At 38.0% G+C, this 19,956-nt stretch overlaps 1 pseudogene; it reads right to left on the bottom strand.

Annotated features, from left to right (window-relative positions):
* Positions 1-2,915: 2,915 nt before the first annotated feature.
* The window catches only part of LOC102485596 (protein transport protein Sec61 subunit alpha-like), a 61,201-nt pseudogene continuing 44,160 nt past the window's right edge, over positions 2,916-19,956 (bottom strand).

Here is a 19,956-nt window from a genome sequence, read left to right as displayed (position 1 = left end):
CAAACATTTTTATAGACCACAGATGAGTTTATTTTTTAACACCCATCGTGCCATGAATTAATAGGGAATAGGTTCTAGTAAGCCCAGGTTCCTTTCCATTGGTTCTCACAAAGTTTGCTTCTCTGGGTGGAGCAGACTGGCGCTTTAGTTGAACCCAGGTACCTTTCTCTTTGGCTTCTTTTTCTGGTCATTTTCCTTCACATGTTTTAGGAAGCTATCTCTGCTCTTAGAATGCTTAATACGCTCAATACACATATTAATTCTCTTGGCAAGAATCTTGTCCTTAACTTGTTTGTTCACACCAATGCCAACAGCATGCTGGGTAACATTGTAGACTCTTCCAATTTTGCCATGGTAACATTTGTGGGGCATTTCTTTTTGAACGGTACCCATTCCCTTGATGTCTACAATATCACCTTTCTTGTAGATTCACATGTATGTTGCCAAAGGAACAACTCCATGTTTTCTAAAAAGCCTAGAGAACATATATTGAGTGCCTTCCCTTTGTGTTCGTCAATTTGGTTAATTACTGGAAGATGGTGGTTCCAGCCAAAAGGAACAGAATGCTCTTAGTAACTTTTGTAATAGCTAGAAAGTAGAACCAACCAGATAGTCACCAACAGGTGAAAAAAGAGATTGTATATCTATGGAGTGGAATAAAAAGAAATGAAACAACATACAAATCCCAAAATAAATGCACTGAATGAAAGAAGTAAGCCTCAAATTATAGAACTTATGTAAAATTCTAGGAAATGCAAACTAAAGTAAACAACACAGATCAGTGATTGCCTAGGATTGAGGGGGAAGTAGGAAAGATGTGGTAGCGATTGCATGACCATCTACACATGTCAAAGCTTACTAAATTATTCAGTTATATATGATTAGTTCGTTATAGATCTATTATACCTCAAAGGCTTTATTCTTTTAAAAAAGATGCTGTCTTCATGCTTCATTATGAAACTAGTAATAGGTACTGACAGTAATGAAAAATCCTCCAAATATGTTTTTCAGTTAATTTTTATATGCAGAGTGTTATTTAGGGAGGCAAAAAATGTCAAGGTCATGAAACTATTTTTTTTTTTCTCAATGATTACCTTCAAGTGATATGCTGCCATGTTACTATGCAATTTTCTTCTGGTTATTATACACGCAGTGCTAGCCAAGTGTTCTAGACCAGCAACAAATTCCCTAATCTTTTCTTGCTCAATGTTGTATAAATAGTAGTGGCAAACACTTTCCAGTGTTCACACTACACAATGAGAAGGCACCTGACATTGGCTCATTATCCCCTGACTTCTCTCTTGTCAGATCCTCAGTGGGCAGTGTGCATGTCACAGAATTCTAAAGAGCAAGCACACTGAGGTGGTATCTGGGCTGGTTGGAGTCCTGGCACTATAATGAAAATTTCATTCAGACACAAGGGACACATTTGGAAAGAAGTTGCATGCCTGTTTCCTGAGAAATTATTAAAAGGTTTTCCTTTAATGTAAATACATTGCCTTTTTCTTTCTTTCTCCTTTCTTTCTTTCTCTCATTTTGATTATTTGAACTACATTTATTTTCTTAAGAATTATTTATTTAATTTTATTTATTTATGGTTATTCTTCAATTTGACTAGAGAGAAACAGAGAGAGAGAGAGAATCAGGGAGAGTGAGAAAGCAAGGCACCAGGTCTGGGATTCAAACCACTGCTGACCATGTGGGAGGCCAGTACCTTCACCATGCCACCTCTGGCCCCAGAACTACATTTATTTTTAAACAAGCAGGGTAATATTAAATGTTTTAATTAGTGTGCAAAACCAATCAATGTCACCATCTTACTGAAATGATTTTTTTTTTTTGAGAGGTTTTTGCTATAGGGCGCGTGTGCTCGCCAGACAGACAGAGAGAGACACAGAGACAGAAAGCGAGAAATCACCCCCCAGAGGGGATGGTCATGCCGCAATCCCTTCTCCTCCATTCTCCTCTCGGGATCTTGGGCTCGCACGCACACGCGCCCAGTGTGAGTTCTAAGCCACCGGGACTGGGACGCGAACCGCGGTCGACTATGTGGGAATCCAGTGACATAGCCATTATGCTAACTGCTGGTTCCCCTGAAATGATTTTTTAAAAGCGGTTTTTGCCTTGGGGCATGTGCGCTTGCCAGGGAGAGAGACAGTGAGAGGGAAAGTGAGAAATCACCCCACAGGAGGCAGGCGGGGGATGATCACTCCACAATCCTTTCTCCTCTGTTCTCCTCCTGGGATCTTGGGCATGCATGCATATGCAACCTGGTGTGAGTTTCAAGCCACTGGGTCCAGGACTCATGCAATCAGCCATGTGAGAGTTCAGCTATGTAACCACTATGTCATCTGCTGGTTCCACTGTCATGATTTAATGCAGCAATGTATCAATAGATACACTGGTTTCCAGAATGAGGGCCAACATTAGATGTACCTTTTTTTTTAATGTTAAGAGAGAGATTTTTGCCATAGGGCATGTTTTCACAAAGCCAGAGAAAGAGAAAGTGAGAAACACCCCTCCCTCCCTGCCTCCCCAGGGAGGATGGCTATGCTGCAATCCCTTCTCCTCCATTCTCCTTTTGGGATTTTGGGCATGCACGTACATGTACCCAGTGTGAGTTTTAAGCCACTGGGTTCAGGACTTGAACCATGGTCGACTATGTGGGAGTCCAGCAACGTAATCACTACGCCATCTGCTGGCCCCTAGATGTACATTTTTAATGAGTAATGTAATTTTTAGCTTTAAGGTAGCTGATACTAATGCCCCACACAGGCTTAGCTCAGTGCCCATTCCAGCAATGGAACAGATAGCACTTGAAAACAAAAAGCTGCAAGGGAAGAATAGGGGAACGAAAGCATTGTGTCAAAATATTTTCCCTTCCACACAAACAAACAAAAAAAATGTCTGAACATTTAGAAAAACAAAATGCCCATCTGGCTAACTTCAGCCTTATCCTTAACAAATATTTCAAAATAAATAAATAAATAATAATGACCCGAGGCGGAATCCCAGTGCCAGATCCAGCGGTCCCCAGGAAGTCGGCCAGCCCTGCAAGGTGCCAATGACCAAACCACTAAATGTAGTCACTGTGGAGGTGAACTGGTTAAGCTCAGGAATCCTAGTGATTGCTCTGTGACCTCTTTTTTTTTTTTTTTGGAGAGGTTTTTGCTATAGGGTGCATGCACTCGCCAGAAAGCCAGAGAGAGACAGAGAGACAGAAAGCGAGAAATCACCCCCCAGAGGGGATGGCCACGCCGCAATCCCTTCTCCTCCATTCTCCTCTCCGGATCTTGGGCACGCACGCACATGCGCCCGGCGTGAGTTTAAGCCACCAGGTCTGGGACTTGAACCGCGGTCGACTACATGGGAGTCCAGCGACATAGCCATTACACTAACTGCTGGTCCCAGCTCTGTGACCTCTTATTATCATTTGCTGTTCTTTAAGCTGTTTAGCTATGTCTTTGCCTGAGGAATCATACACTCTTACCCATGTCATAGAAAAGAAGGCACGTGATCCCACCATGAAGACGACATAAACTACATGGACAGCATCCTCACAGACAGCACCCATGGGCTTGGGAGGAGAAAGACACTAACAAAGGCCTCTATATAGATAAGAATGAGTGGGTCCTTCTTCTTTCACTGACATAGGTCCACTGTCCTAGTAAACTTATTAAAAAATTGCCACTAAATTGAACAGATAGCATCTGGAAAATAACATACAGGCTTGAAACTAAGGCAGACTGAAGAATGATGGGAATGTTCACGGTTTAGAAGAGCTTGATGGGATAGCCATTGCACTGTTCTCCATACTTAATGTCAAGTTAACACGATATCCCGAAACTGTGTAACAACAGTAAACATAAAAAACTGCAGCAATGAGGTTCATGAGATTGGGTAAGTTTTGTTGATAAAAAGTCACTCTTTGGCCAGCCAGTGGCGTGCAGGTTAAGGCAGCCAGATCCTATGTGGCTGACTATGAAGTTGGAATCTTGGACTCAGTGGCTTAAAAACATGTTTCATGCCCAAGATTTGGAGAGAAGAATGGAGGAGAAAGTATTCCAGCATGGCCATCTTCCTTTTGGGGTGCTTTCTCTCCCTCTCCCTTCTCTCTGGCAAGTACATACTCTCTATAGAAAATGAAACGAAACAAAATGAAACAAAACAAACAAACCTCCCTTAAAGCTTGGACTTTCCCTTTCCTGGTTGCAGGCAAGTGAAATAGAGTTATGACTGCACCCTCAAACTCAGTACTGCTGCCAGTGATAGTGGTGGTGGGATTAAAGCCCTTCCATACAATGGTTTTACAGATGTTGGTGGCAACGAGAAAGGAAATCCCAGACCCCATGTAGCAGCTCATCTAAGAGAAGCACAATTGAATCGGCAACGAACAACTGGATAAAGGAGGCAGATCCTAGCACCCATCTCCACGGGTCCTGATACATCCCTGTCATGACACGATTGCTTACCCAGTGGTAATGATCATACCAGTTTCTGGGCCCCATTGAAGAGTTCTATCTTTGCCTGTATCTCCAACTTCAACGATTTTGGCTCCAGCTAACAACTGCATAATCAAACCAGATGTTACAACTGGGGAGGTACCCAATTCCACTAAAGCTCTTCTGTTGGATGCAAGAATGACTCACCCAGTAGAAAGAATCTGCAGAATTTGATATCATGAGTCCAAACAGTGGATCTGACAAAGTACTGAGAAAGTGGAAAGAGTTCCAGCAGTCCATAGTAACTTTTCTCTAAATTGAATTTCCTTTCAGGTTTCTGAATTCTTGGTAGAACTACGCAGAAAAGTTTGATAACCTCTAAAAATGTGATGCCCAGGCCAACCAGTGGCTTGGTGGATAAGGCAGCTGGATCCCACATAGAGAACAGCACAGTTTGAGTCCTGTTCCAGAAGCTTGAGAAAAGTACTGTGTGTCCTTGGATGCCCCAAATCACAAGAGGAGGGAGAGATAAACGAGTAGGGATTGTTGTGTGACTGTCCTCCCATGGGAGTGCTTTCTCACTTTCCCTGTCTCTTTCCAGGAGCACTCACGCCATGTCCTGGCTACAGGAGTCTCAAGTCCTAGAGAAGCACAGCGGCCTCCTTCGGCCTGCCCCAGCTGGAGGGTCTCAGCCTGGGCTGACACCCAACATACTCCATCCACTCTGTAGCCTCTGCCCTATGCGGAGTGATCTGCACACCTGCTTGCCTATGCCTGCCCCCAGGCCAGCTACATGGCATTGTTTTCACCATTCAGGAAGCAAAACATGCTTCAGGAAGTGTGTTTGGGAACCCTGGAAATTCTGGATAGCAGAGATTCTTCGTGAAGTTTGCGAGGGATATTGGAAATTTGGGAAAGATCCCCCCCCCCTTGGTTTCTACCCTCACAGGTTAAAAAAGATTATTTCAGAGATTGAATCCTCAAAGATTGCTCAAAGATTTCTCTACAACTTTTTTAACCAGTGCATTTTAGTACTAAAGGACTTAAATCAACCTCTTTTACAATGAGGCCTACATCCATTCTCATTTGGCCTGCTTGATTGCCAATTGCCTTTAATTTTAGCCCAAGTATATAGTGGCTGACATAAAATCTAAAATCATTGTATTGGTCACTTTTGTTGCACATTAAGAATGAAGGCATTAAGGAGGTCTCAAGGTGAAACGAGTAATGGATACATGGAAGTCTGTGGACTTACTGGGATTTTTTTTTTTTTTTTTTTTTTTTTAATAGGAAGGATATTTATGGCTCATAATGAAGCACAGGTGACTGAGTGCGAGATTGCAAGTTGGGAGCCTGGACACAAAGAACTCAGCTAAGCTATGCCCTGACTTCCGACCTACGGACACTCTGAGGTCATACATGTTTTCTGTTTTTGTTTTTTAAAGCTACCAAGTAATTTGTTCCAAAGCAGTAGAAAACTGAGAGAGTCCCTTTATCTCTCATCTTTTCTTTCTAGCTTTCCTTTCTTGCTTCAACTACAATGATCTTTCTGAATGAAAACTTGATTGTATTTCTCCTGTGCTTAAAATCCTGCAACAACTTTCTGTGCTCTAAAAGATAAAGTCTAAACTTCCCCTGTGCGTTTAGTCTTCATGATGTGGCATTCACACCCTGTTTCCTCTTCCTCTCACACTTTTCTCCCATGTGTATTGTGCTACATAATCGAAACCACGATATACCTGTCACTTCTATGCCTTTCCACATGTGCTTTGTCATTGAATTACTTACTCTTTCCACCCCTTGGTAGGCACCAAGGCTATTCTCCAGCAGTCTTTCTGGGTGTTCTGTAGGCAGCATAACCCTTACTCATTAAAACCAGGTGTGGGCCACATGACTCACTTTGGCAAATGAAATCATAGCAGAAGTGACATGTGCCTTCCAGGTAGAGACTTGAGCTAGAACCTGACCTTCCACATCCCCGGTTCATACTACAGCAACTGACAATGCTCTAAGTGGTGGAGGCTCTCCCAGCCTGGGTCTCTGAGTGAGGAGATATGGAGAAGGGTCCCTAAGACAACCTCACAGGATTTGCAAGTAAATTATAAATCTTTCTTGTCCTAAGCCACCAAGATTTGAGGATTTTTGATTAGTATAGCATAATTTATGTTATACTGACTGATACATCATTGTCCTCTTGTCAACAAACATATCTTCAAATGTCTGACTGAGTGAAGTGTTTTCTTCTCTGTGCTCCAATAGATCTTTAAATAGATCTCTTTGTGTCTTTAGTATTTCATAGGCTGGTGTGAGGATTACTTGAGTAAATATATAATGTGCTTATTAATAACAGCTGGCAGGACCAGCAGTTAGCGTAATGGCTATGTCGCTGGACTCCCACTTTTCTCCCATGTGTATTGAGACACGGTTCGTGTCTCGGACCCAGTGGCTTAAAACTCACACCGGGCGTGTGTGCGTGCCCAAGATCCCGAGAGGAGAATGGAGGAGAAGGGATTGTGGTGTGGCCATCCCCTCTGGGGGGTGATTTCTTGCTTTTTGTCTTTCTGTCTCTGTCTGTCTGTCTGGCGAGCTCACATGCCCTATAGTGAAAACCTCTCCAACAAAAAAATAACGGCTGGCATACTATGAGTGTTCAAAAAGAATGAGCTATTATCCTTATTTTTTTAAGACTTTTCTTGAAATGATTTAAAAAATATTTGTCTTCTTTTAGACTGTGATCATTTGGAGGACAAAGACAGTATCTTCTTTCATCAGTGTACCAGAGACACTTGGCCCAGTGTCTAGAACATAGAAGGCATTTAATAAATATTCACTAATAAATGTATATTCAACATATACCAGAAATCCTGTTTTCTAAGTTTCTCCATAGTATGGGTTGTCAGAAGAATCATGACGTATTTTTTCTATGCAAAAATACATCATGACTTTTCCGATGACCCAATAGAACCATACTCCCAACATGTATAGTGTCACCATAGTTTATAGACAGTGTGTAAGAGAAAGTTATGCTTTTCATAGCTGTTGAACAATGAGGAACAGTTACTAGTCTATAATATTACAGATTTTAGTGAACTTGAGTTCTGTGACCTTAGACAAGTTACTTAACCTTTTTCTTTTATTATTTTTTAGTTTGTTTTAGGGAGCATGCACTGGAAAGGGGGGGGAGAGAGAGAGAGAGAGAGAGAGAGAGAGAGAGAGAGAGAGAGAGAGAGAGAGAAAGAAAGATGACCATGTTGCAATCCCTTCTCCTCCATTTCTCCTCTTGGGATTTCAGGCACATATGCACACATGCCCGGGATGTTTTTCAAGCTACCAGGTCTGAGACTCAAACTACACAGTTGACCATGTGGGATCCAGCCACTTTCACCACCGAGTCACTAGGTGGCTCCTTCTTAACCTTTTTAGGCTCCTTTTTGTTTATTTGTGTAATGGATAGCTACCTCATGCGGTTGTTATAAGAAAGCAATGAAATTATTTTTGTATGATAGCACAGTGGTTGGCACATAGAAAACATTCCATCATTGATTATTTTATTACTTTCTTTTTTTGAGAGAGATTTTTGCTATAGAGCATATGTACTCTCCAGAGAAACAGAGAGAGAGAAACAGAGAGACAGACAGCAAGAAATAACACTGATGGCCACACTGCAGTCCTGTTTCCTCCACTCTCCTCTTGGGATTTTGGGCATGCACACACACATGCCCAGCGTGTTTTAAGCTGCCGGGTCTGGGACTTGAACCATGGTCGACTACATGGGAGTCCAGCAATGTAACCATTATGCCAACTTTTGTCCACATTATTTTATTATATTCTTATTTTTACTTTTGACGTTTCTTACTTGACCTACATGATTTCATGTCTGTTTACAGAACTAGGAGCTAATACTTTCTCTTCTCTTTTTCAGAGAAATGATATAATTAACAATTTTTACTACATGCCTTGAGTTTCATTCTCTAGTTGTAAGTACCATGAAATAGTATTGTATATTTAATCATCTGAATTAAAAACAAAACCAGATGTTTCTGTTGACATTGTATAAGAAGTTTGCCAATGTACTTAGCATTCTCAATATAACAAAATTCAAGAAAACCATGCTTATCAAAAAGTGCAAAGCACATTTTCTATATCTTTCTTGCTAATATCACAATTATATTGTTTCTATCTCAAAAAACTAAATATTATCTGTATTAAATCTAGACATACCATTTTTTATAGATCCTTGCATCTTTAAAGGTAGCTGCCAAAAATACTCTCAATGGGTAATCTTTAACTCATTCTAGAAAACCTGTTCAATTCTTTTCAAATAAAATTGCAATCTAGTTAAAACTAAGTATCCCTTTAGAGACAGAACAGATGAGTGAGGAAGATTAAAAAAGAAAACGGTCCAAAATGTGACTCATTCCTCTGGTTTGAGATTTTAAAGAGACACGCAAGGAAGAGTAGAATATAGATTTTCATTTTGTAGTGAGTAAAAAATTACCTTGGTGGTAAAGTGGATACCATTTTGCATGAAATACTGCAATTTCTTGAAAGAGTAATCTGAAAACGTATTTAGTTCATTGTTAGCAAAGTTCATATCAAGTTTCTTCAAACATAGCTTCTAATCTTTTTCTAAACTTTTCACAGAGTAACTATGATGGTAGAATGAGGAAAATATTTTGATATCAGAAAATGTTTCCCCAACACTGTAATGGAATGTCCAATTAGCACATTATCATTATTCTAGCAAGACTTATATTACCATAGTTGAATTTTTAGTCTTTTTTTTTTTTTTTCACATACCATGTTCCAAAATGACAGTGCTCTAAAATATAAATTGTGGCAAATGAGTCCCTTTAAATGGCTGGACACATTTTCCACTTACTTAACTTTGAAAATTCAAATACTTTGTTTCATTATCTGTTAAGACCTTTTTATATTTCAGTTTTTCTCTTTTTAAAGTGAGAGTAGAGGTTATTGTTACCGTAACCAAAAACCTTAAGATGAATATTTGAAAAATATGATTTTTCTGTTTTTAGATACAATCATTTAACAAAATATTGGTTTATTGTCTGTTATTTTCATACGAGGGAATTTCCAGATTAGGAACTTCATATGTAGAATTGACAGTAATATATTTATTTGCATATAAATATAATACTCCCTCACCAATATTTCTGATATCATAGATGTTTATACTAAATATTTTAAAATCTGACTGTTAGCAAGTAATAACATGATTAATTTTTTCTAGGGCAGTATATTTACTTCTTTTTCTATAAAAGTAAATACTGCATAAGAAAAACAATTTAGGGGGCCAGCAGGTTGTGTGGTGGTTAAGGCCCTGAACTCCCACATGGCCAACCATAGTTCAAGTCCAGATCTGGTGGCTTGCTTTCTCACTTTCTCTCTCTCTCTGTCTCCCTTTGGTCAAATTAAAAAAATAAAATTAAATAAAATAATTCTATAAAAAAGAAAAAAACTATTTATAAAATATGTTTTATGAACCAAACATGTCATGCATATTTCAACTTTTTTAAAGAAAAATTGCTAGAGGGTGTCTGTGCTCAGAGAGAAAGACAGGGAGAGAGGGAAAGTGATAAAGTGTTCCCCACTGGGAATGTGACATGACAATCCTTTCACTTATGTTTCTCCTTTTAGAATTGGGATGCTTACACACATGCACCTGGCATGTTTTCAAGGCTTTCGTGGGACTCAAACCATGCAGTGGGCCACATGAGATCCAGCTGCCTTAACCACTACACCACTGCCTAGCTGGCCATTTTTTGATTTTCAAAGTTGAACACCATGTGCGTTTTTGAAAGAATAAATTGTCAGTCATAACAAAACCATCACGGTCTAATATTGGGGGAAAGGCGGCATTATTGCCATAAAAACGTCTTACTTAGTGTAATGTGTGTGCATTTGGAAGTCAGACAGACCTTGACTTCTTTCCTGGTTTCTCCCTTCTTGCTGTGTAGCATGGTCAAGTGACTCAGTGTCTCTGTCTCAGATTTATCACTTATAAAATGGGCATAATAGCATCTCTCTCTCAAGGTTGCCATGAGATTTAAATAAATCCTTGTAGAAATGCTTGTTTCGCACTGCCTGGTAGAGTAAGCACTTAATACCTATTGCTATTATTATTACAAGTGTAGTAGTTTATACTTTACAAAGTGCTTTCATGGTCTCTCATTGGAGATAATGGGGTCCTAGATGACAGTACAACTTTTATCACAGTACTATGTACAATAATTTAATAAGCATGATTGTTCCTGCATTTGTACAGATGAAAAGACAGCAGACAACATTCCATTTGCTTTGATAAAAGATCACAATGTGTTAAAGGTACAATTTGTTTTTTAGTTTAATTTGTACCTGGCCATTTACAGACAATTTTATTCATTCGGCCTTGTCAAACTTTATTCCACAAGGCTATCTTTTATCTCTACTTTACAGATGGGCAAGAGACATGTGGAATAATTTCCCTAAGGCTAGGGGCCAATCAGCTCTATAACCAACCCTCATGGTGGGATGCGCCGAATGTGCTATCTTCTGGCTCTTGATGAATCCTGAAAAATTTCGAATCTTGTTTGCAAGCTTTTGAATGCAGAGAAATGAAAAGAAGACACTAATACAGTCATGGTGTCACGCCTTTGGTAGCAGCCTTGCCATCCAGCCTTGGCCGTTTATGCCTTTAATCTTCTCAGTGACTGGGAAGTGTTAAATCCATTTAAAAAAGTATCGTGTAACCTCCAACCTTAAGAACATGAAAAATGGTTTGGGGAGCAGTTAAAAGCCCCATTATGTGTTGAGAAATTTTTTTTTTTTTATGGGAGTCCCTGAAAGCACTCACATTGCAACCCAAAGGTTGAATATTTTTTTCTCTTCATCTGGATGGAGTTAGGTTCTTATCAGGGGAAGCAAGGTAGGGTTGGTAATAGTCTCAAATGACCTATGAGAACACTCTGCTTTAAGAGAGCATTTCTAGAAGGCAGTTGACAATTGCTGCCATTCTCTTACACCAAAACATGCTAGTGAGAGTGACGACCAATTTGCATACTCAGCAAAGACTTTTGGTTGCAACTGAGCTAATTGACAAATTTCACTTTTTTCCCTGAGCAGGGACCTCCCCCGCCCCCCCCCCACACACGATCTAGGAGCTTTGTGGGAAAAGGGGGCATACATGGCACCCCTATTATTTCATTCTGATTTATGCACATTGCTATTTATGATTGGCTTCCTTTTAATTAGGTGTTTAATTTAAAACAGAACCTGTGACTATGATAACTCCCAAAGCACAAACAAGAAACTTTAACCATTTCAGGGATGGATGTGAATTTAAAAAGCCTTTTAAACACAAAGCTATAATTGATTATGTAGCACATAAAATAATTATTTATTATTTTATAGAATAATGAAGAAAACAGCTTCCATTATTAATAAGATCTAGTTGCTGTTTTCCAGAATTATGGTTTTTGTTGCAAAACGTTCTCCCTTAGTGCACATATTTCCTTTTAATTTGAGTAAGGTATACTGAAAGGGGTCTTTAACCAGGAAACTTATTTGAAAAGGAAAAATAAGTGTTTCTTCATTACTTGTTGCTTTGAAGACAGTACACAAATCTAAAAGCAGGACTTAGGACAAAAAAGTTAATGGAAAGGGACATTAAATAATGGAGTCACAGGAAGGAAAGCACATTTGTCTGAGTCATCAACAAATTACTATCACCCCAAAGACTCTGACGCCTTTAGACAGAAATGCGTGGCAAATGATGCTTTAAAGATTTATCTAACAATTCTCTCCTTAGCTGAAAATTAAAACAAAGGTAAGTGTTGCATGGAGTCATTCTGAGATAATATTAGTGGTATTTGTAAAAAGGAACTGGTCTGTTTTATACTACACGGAAAAAAAAATGTTCACATTTTAGAATAGCATTCTGTAATCATTTTTAATGGGAAAATAAAATATAGGTGACTTCTTCAGGAATCAATATCCTCTCTTATCCATTCTTGGTGTTTTGCAGGCTGATTAATTTGCAGAGGTTGGCTTTGATTGCTGCTGAAGTAGAAAGCATTATAGATTCTCTGTTATTCTCCAATCCACTTGGCTGAGGTCTATGGCTCCATCTCTATGTATTTATCTGTCTTCCTACATGGTGCTTAGTACCGTCTATGTATTTATCTGTCTTCCTACATGGTGCTTAGTACTGTCACTTGTACTTCTCCTAAACCTACTGTGAAAATCTCTTGTGCCCAACTCGCAAGTTTCTTGCTATGAATAGGTAACTACTCTCCCCTCACCCCTACCCACTCCTTAAGAATAGCTGTTCTATTAGGTAAAGGTAAATAAGCCAGACCAAACAGGCATTTTAAAAACAGCTTTGTGTATGTGTGAATGAGGGATGTATGTGGCTGTATGTTGTTGTTGTTATTGTTGAAGATAACATATATGGTAACATTCTTTTTTATTTATATTATTTTTAAATTATAAAATTATTATCATAATCTTGTTTATATTACATTAGATCACACATAACTTTACAGTGTATTACATTTCTTTTTCCTATGTGGCTAAGTTTTGAAAGCAGAAAAGATAGGCGCTGAAGGCCAGAAAATTTATATAATTTATATGACAAATAAATAATGATCAAGAGAAAAATTTTTTCAACATGTAATATGTAGTATTTTTAAGTGGTTGAATGAATGCGTTCAATATATTTTCAATCTTTTTTTAATTAATTAATTATTATTATTATTATTTTTTGCCATAGGGCACTTGTGCTTGCTGGAGAGAGACAGAGGAAAGGAAAGTGAGAAATTGTCCCGGGGGGGTGGGGGTGGGGGTGGATGGCCATGCTGCAATCCCTCCCTTTGGAAATTTTTGCACGTATATACATGTTCCTGGCATGAATTTCAAGCTGCCAGGTCCAGGACTCAAACTGCCGTCAGCCATGTGAGAGTCCAGTGTCTTAACCAACCATACCTCCTACTGGCCTCAGTATTTTCAATCTTTAACACCCATTGGAATACAAGCTTGGTTATGGTTCTTGGCCATCAATTAATCAGTCTGGATAAACTTTTTTTTTTTTTTTTAGTTTCTAAAGAATAATTCATTAAATGAATCTCTTCAATATGCTCAAAAATCACATTTTAAAAGGTAGATTCAGAAAAAGATAAAGAATTTTTAAAAATCTGCCGAGTCTTGCTGGGAATATTTTTGACAGATACTTTTATTTGACCAAATAGTTCTTTACATTTGAAATATTTCAGCACTAAATGTTGGAATTATTATAAACCATTTGGTTTTTAGAAATAAATAATTAATTAATTTACAAAAAGACAGGCACTGTCAACAAGGTCTTCTGTCACAATCCTCCCCTCACCCCAAGCCCTCCCAGTCAGCTAGGATCATGGACATGTGCATGGGTTCCCAGGGTATACAAGTTGACCTGGGAATCAAAACTCAATCTTCCATATGGCTCCAACATCACAGAGTGGTTGCTGTGATGTTGCTGGGCCCCCCTTTGACCTTTTAAATACACACACACACACGTAATTAAACAATTATTTATTTATTTAATTCCATTTGTTATTATTATTTTTTAATTTGACCCGAGAGAGACAAAGAGAGAAAGGGAAAAGTAGAAAGCAAGCTGCCAGGTCCGGGACTCAAACCACGGTCTGCCATGTGTGAATCCAACACCTTTAACCACCATGCCACAGGTTGGCCCTAAGTATAGATACATTTTAAATTGCATAAATGTGTATTTTAGAAAAACTGGGTAACGTTTGTATAGATCCAAAGGTTAGCATGGCATAAATACAAATTGAGTCAATTATTATAAAAACTTTTCAATATATTTGACCCATTTTTTTTGTTCATTTGATGGTATCTCACTGGACAATTGTTAGAGTGACAGTTAAACCCATGTGAAAGTACAAATGACTTAAAATGATGCCCTTTAGAAAGGAAAGATAACTCAGTTATAAGCTAAATATGTTTCTTATGCAGAAAGGGATTCATGCTTTAATAATTACTGTGATCTTTAATTTTTCAATTGGTAGCTGTTGAAAATATGATCAAATTCATTCTATTTTCTGAAAACGAAATAACACATTAAATACTTTTATATAAAAGTCTATGTATAAAATAATCTGAATCCTTTCCCAGGAACAAATTCAGAATTATATCGGTGAATAAACACCATTATTGCTATAGCAAACAGCTACTTAAGAAATTTGCTCCCAATTAACCTTATGGACAAATGAAAAACCATCTTCTAAAAATGAACACATTTATTCCAGTAGATATATAAATTCCTCAGCATTTTCACAATGTTGAAATATACTGTTTTCAATCTATAATTATAGATCCGAGTTGGGAGCACTTTCTCTATCCTTTATGAACAGCCTTGACTGCCTACACTGAGTTCAAAACTGCCTTAAAATGTGTCATTTTTTTGTATACAAAAGGCATTCTAAAATTGTATTATGCAGTTATTGTGCTGGAAGAATGACCCTTGCCATGCTTTGTTTACTGAATGTCAAATTTTCATTTGTATTACAGCTGTGTACCATAGCAGTTTCAGTTCTGTATGAAGGGCAACTAATGCACAAAACAGTCAAACCACAGAGCAGTAATTAGTCTGGAAAAGATCAAAGTGTGCTCTTCTAAATCCAGCCAATTTGCTCTGGGTGTGCAAAACCAATAGTCTTTCTTTTGCTAAGGTCTCTTATTAATTTTTGCTTTCGTTTGTTGCAGAGCAGCTGCTTTGCTGTCAATCCAACATCCTGCTTTAAAAAAAATCTATTTTGATGCCACAAATGCAATTTCAATGGGTTTAGGAATAATAATCAGCTCCCCACCACACACACACACACACACACACACACACACACTTCTAGGAGATAGAAACTTGAAATGAAAGTTTCCAGCATCTGTAAAGTGAAAGAAAACATCATAAGGCATAACACTGTTTGGATTTGTTCCTCTAGAAAATGCTGAACAACAGAGATCTATAACATATTTCTACTTTTAGTGTATTTGACCACCTCTGTCCTTATCACTAGATGTCTACTTCTCTCTTCTCTTAGAGTTCTTTCTATCCTTATCATCATATTGTGGGTTTTCATGCAGAAATTAGTTAATGCTCCAAATTATTAATTAAATTCAATCTCTTGTACAATAAAACTTAAACTGATGGTTCACACATCTCAGGATGAACATAGCAAAATAAATACTATCACTTGCTATTTTTAAAAACTTAATTCTTACGTCTGAATGAGTATGGAAATGGCAGTTGATTAATAAATCTGATCTCAGGAGATAAGTGAATAAAACTTGCAAAGAAGAAAGAGTTCAATGTCATCACTTAAAAATGAAATATGGTCTTGCTGAATACATTCTAAGTGTAACACACATTTTTCCCCTGCCCCATGTGCCATTTTTTTCTATTGCTATACACATTTCTCCCCTTTGCTGTTTTTTTTTTTTTTCTATTGTTATTCTCCCTGGCAAAAATTACAGAGACAAATAAACTGGTTAGTTTGTTGATGTCTACTAATTAACTGTAATTGTTACCTTCAACTTTACTCAGATATTACATATATTTATGTATGTGTGTGTGTATATATATATATCTTAATAACATCTTTACCCAAACAGTGAATACTATTAATTTATTTTAGCTGAGTAAATATGTTTTTCTATGTCTAGCCTTACAACAATCTTCCTAGTTTCACAACAAGCTATTGACATTTTTTGTTTGTTTGTTTGTTTGTTTTTTGGCTAGAGGTCACCTGCACTTGCCAGAGAGAGAGAGAAAGTGAGAGAGGCGAGGAGATGGCACCCGGTGTGGAGAATGGTCGCACCACAGTCCCTTCATCTCTCCCTTCTTCTGGGATTTGGGGTGTGCATGCGAAAGCACCCAGCATGTTTCTCAAGCTGCTGGGTCCAGGACTTCAAAAAGGCAGTTGGCCAGGTGGGATTCTGCTGCCTTATCCAAAAGGTAATAAAGTTGGCTCATGTTATTTAAATTTGATTGTGAATTATAATCAACTCCAAACATGTGCCAAATCTTTGTTTTGGTGGTCAATGTCGCCAGTTAACTAGACACTAAAATACAGGCAAGCAAAAAGTATAAAGATACATAGAATTAACACAGTGAAGAGAAGAAGCACAGAGGCCTGCTGGCCCTGGAAATGCTTTCAATTGAACAGGAATGAAGTGCTTTTAGAAAGTGTTAAGATACAGTGAAGTTAAGGTGTCTTTTTCTTCATACAACAGGTATAATCAGGTACTAACTACTCATTTTACTCTGAACTAATCATGACATACTAAATAAACTTGAGCTTCAGAACTCTTCATCCTTCTATGATATTATTTAATGTCTTACTAAAATCGATTGTTATCCCGTAACCCTAAAGATGTATTAGATTCTTTGTTACTTGCTATTAGTTGACAGGCCAACTCTGAAGATGATGGTAAGTAATGGAAATAAATCTGTATTATAAATAAAATAAATATATTTAAATCACATTTACAGAGGCTATTATATAAAGTCAATCTCAAAATAGATTCAAGTAAAATCTCATTGATCATTGATTACCTTTTTCTAGCATCATATAGACATTAACCTTTCTTTAGTGCCATTTAAACAATTTATAACATGGCATTTAGTATTTACTTTTTTTTTTTTTTTGAGAAGTTTTGCTATAGGGCGCGTGTGCTCGCCAGACAGACAGAGAGAGAGAGAGAGACAGAAAGTAAGAAATCGTCCCCCAGGTGGGATGGCCTCGCTGCAATCCCTTCTCCTCCATTCTCCTCTTGGGATCTTGGGCATGCACGCACACGTGCCCGGCGTGAGTTTAAACCACCGGGTCTGGGACACGAACCATGGTCGACTATGTGAGAGTCCAGTGACATAGCCATTACGCTAACTGCTGGTCCCAGATGTTTTATTTTTTGGATGGCATTTAGTATTTAAAATCATCTCTGGGCATGTGCATACAACCGCATTTGGAAAGTGCTAAAAATGTTTGGAGTGAGAGGTTTTTTTTTTTTTTTGAGAAGTTTTGCTATAGGGCGCGTGCGCTCGCCAGACAGACAGAGAGAGAGAGAGAGACAGAAAGTAAGAAATCGTCCCCCAGGTGGGATGGCCTCGCTGCAATCCCTTCTCCTCCATTCTCCTCTTGGGATCTTGGGCATGCACGCACACGTGCCCGGCGTGAGTTTAAACCACCGGGTCTGGGACACGAACCATGGTCGACTATGTGAGAGTCCAGTGACATAGCCATTACGCTAACTGCTGGTCCCAGATGTTTTATTTTTTGGATGGCATTTAGTATTTAAAATCATCTCTGGGCATGTGCATACAACCGCATTTGGAAAGTGCTAAAAATGTTTGGAGTGAGAGGTCTTTTTTTTTTTTTTTTTTTTTTTTTTTTATATTGGGGAAAATAAAGTATTCTAGAAATTCAAGACTTTTTTTCAAAAAGAGAAGCTAATTTGCTCACTGTAAGTTGATGGCTTCATTATCAATTTAAGATTAAATAATTGAGTTTTTTGTTTCCATGAAAATTAATTGTTTCTGCCAATGCAGTAAGATAAGAAAAGACATAAAGAATACAAGGACTAGAAGGAAAAAGACAGTATTGTCATTCTCAGGTGATTTGACATTTCATTTTCATGGAAAACTTAAGACAATGAACAGACTATTACAATTCATGAAAGAGACCAGTGAAGTTGCTAGATAGAATCCAACAATAACAACGAAATCAACAGAGTTCTCCTTTACTTTCACCAACCATTAATAAATATTTTTGAAAATATGTGGTTTTCATTATAATAACAAAACTTGAAGTATCTAGAAAATGACTTAAAAAATACAAAGGAATACTTATGAAAATATGAAAACTTTATTAAAGTATACAAAGAAACTTAAACTTTTTTCTTTTTTTAATTGCAGCATTGTTTTTTTTAAAAAAATCTATTTAATTTATTATTATTATTACTATTATTATTATTATTTAAGTTTACTAGCAAGCACATGTGTTCACCAGAGAGAGATAGAGAGATAGAGAGAAAGTGAGAAAGCAGTAGGTCTGGGACCCAAACCCCCATTAGCCATGTAGGAGTCCAGCACCTCAACTACAACACCATCTGCTGGCCCTCAGCATTGTTTTAATAGTAAATAAAAATCTCAAATAACCTAAATATCTTCACACAGGAAAATGGAAAAGTAAGATGTAATATGTCATAAAGAAAAACACAATTGCAGGGAAAATAAATAAGCTAGATTTACATATGTTCACGTGGATAAAAGTTTTTTAAATCTTCCTTTTTTAAGGAACACATACAACATGTACAAGTCATATAAATTTTTAAACATTGGACAATAATATAATTGTTTATTAATGTATACTTAAAGAAGACTTTTTATTTATTTATTTATTTTTATTTATTTGTTTACATTAAATCACTGTATATCATTACAGGATGCAAGAAGAATTTTCTCAGCATGAATAAACTATATATTAATCCAGTTAAAGATGATAACATATATGATAATATCTTTGACTGGACTAATAAATTTTTTTCTTTTTTTTGAGAGTTTTTTTGCAATAGGGCACATGCGCTTGCCAGAAAGACAGAGAGAGACAGAGAGACAGAAAGCAAGAAATCATCCCCCAGGGGGGATGGCCACACCATAATCCCTTCTCCTCCATTCTCCTCTCAGGATCTTGGGCATACATGTACTTGTGCCTGGTGTGAGTTTAAGCCTCTGGGTCCAGGACTTGAACCACGGTCAACTACATGGGAATCCAGCGACGTAGCCATTGTGCCATCTGCCAATCCCCAATCTTTTTTTTTTTAAAGTTTATTTATTGGGGCCAGCAGGTGGTGTGGTGGTTAAGGGTGCTGGACTCCCACATGGTTGACCATGGTTCAAGTTCCAGACCTGGTGGCTTGCTTACTCATTTTCTCTCTCTCTCTCTTCTCTCTCCCTTGTCAAAATTAAAAATAAATACATTAAAAAAATACATTAATTCTTAAAAAAAAAGTTTATTTATTGGGGGACCAGCAGATGGTGTAATGGTTATGTCACTGGACTGCCATGTAGTCCACTGTGGTTTGAGTCCTGGACCTGGCAGCTTAAACCTCACACTGGGCGTGTGTGCGTATTGCCTAATCCTGAGAGGAGAATGGAGAAAGGATTGTGGTGTGGCCATCCTCCCGGGGGGAGGGGTGATTTCTTACTTTCTGTCTCTCTGGCGAGTACACGTGCTCTAGATAAAAAAATCTCTTAAAATATGTTTACTGGGACCAGTAGATGGCATAGAAGTTAAGTTGCTGGACTCTCACATGGCTGACCACAGTTCAAGTCCTGGACTTGGTGATTTGAAGATCATGATCTGTGTGTGTGTGTGTGTGTGTGTGTGTGTGTCCAAGGTCCTGGGAGGAGAATGGAGGAGATGGAATGACAGTGTGGCCATCCACCCTGTAGGGGGGTGAT

Source organism: Tupaia chinensis, unplaced genomic scaffold (genome assembly GCF_000334495.1).
Source record: "Tupaia chinensis unplaced genomic scaffold, TupChi_1.0 Scaffold000350_1, whole genome shotgun sequence".
Classification (NCBI taxonomy): Eukaryota; Metazoa; Chordata; class Mammalia; order Scandentia; family Tupaiidae; genus Tupaia; species Tupaia belangeri.
This window is presented reverse-complemented; position numbering and strand designations above follow the sequence as displayed.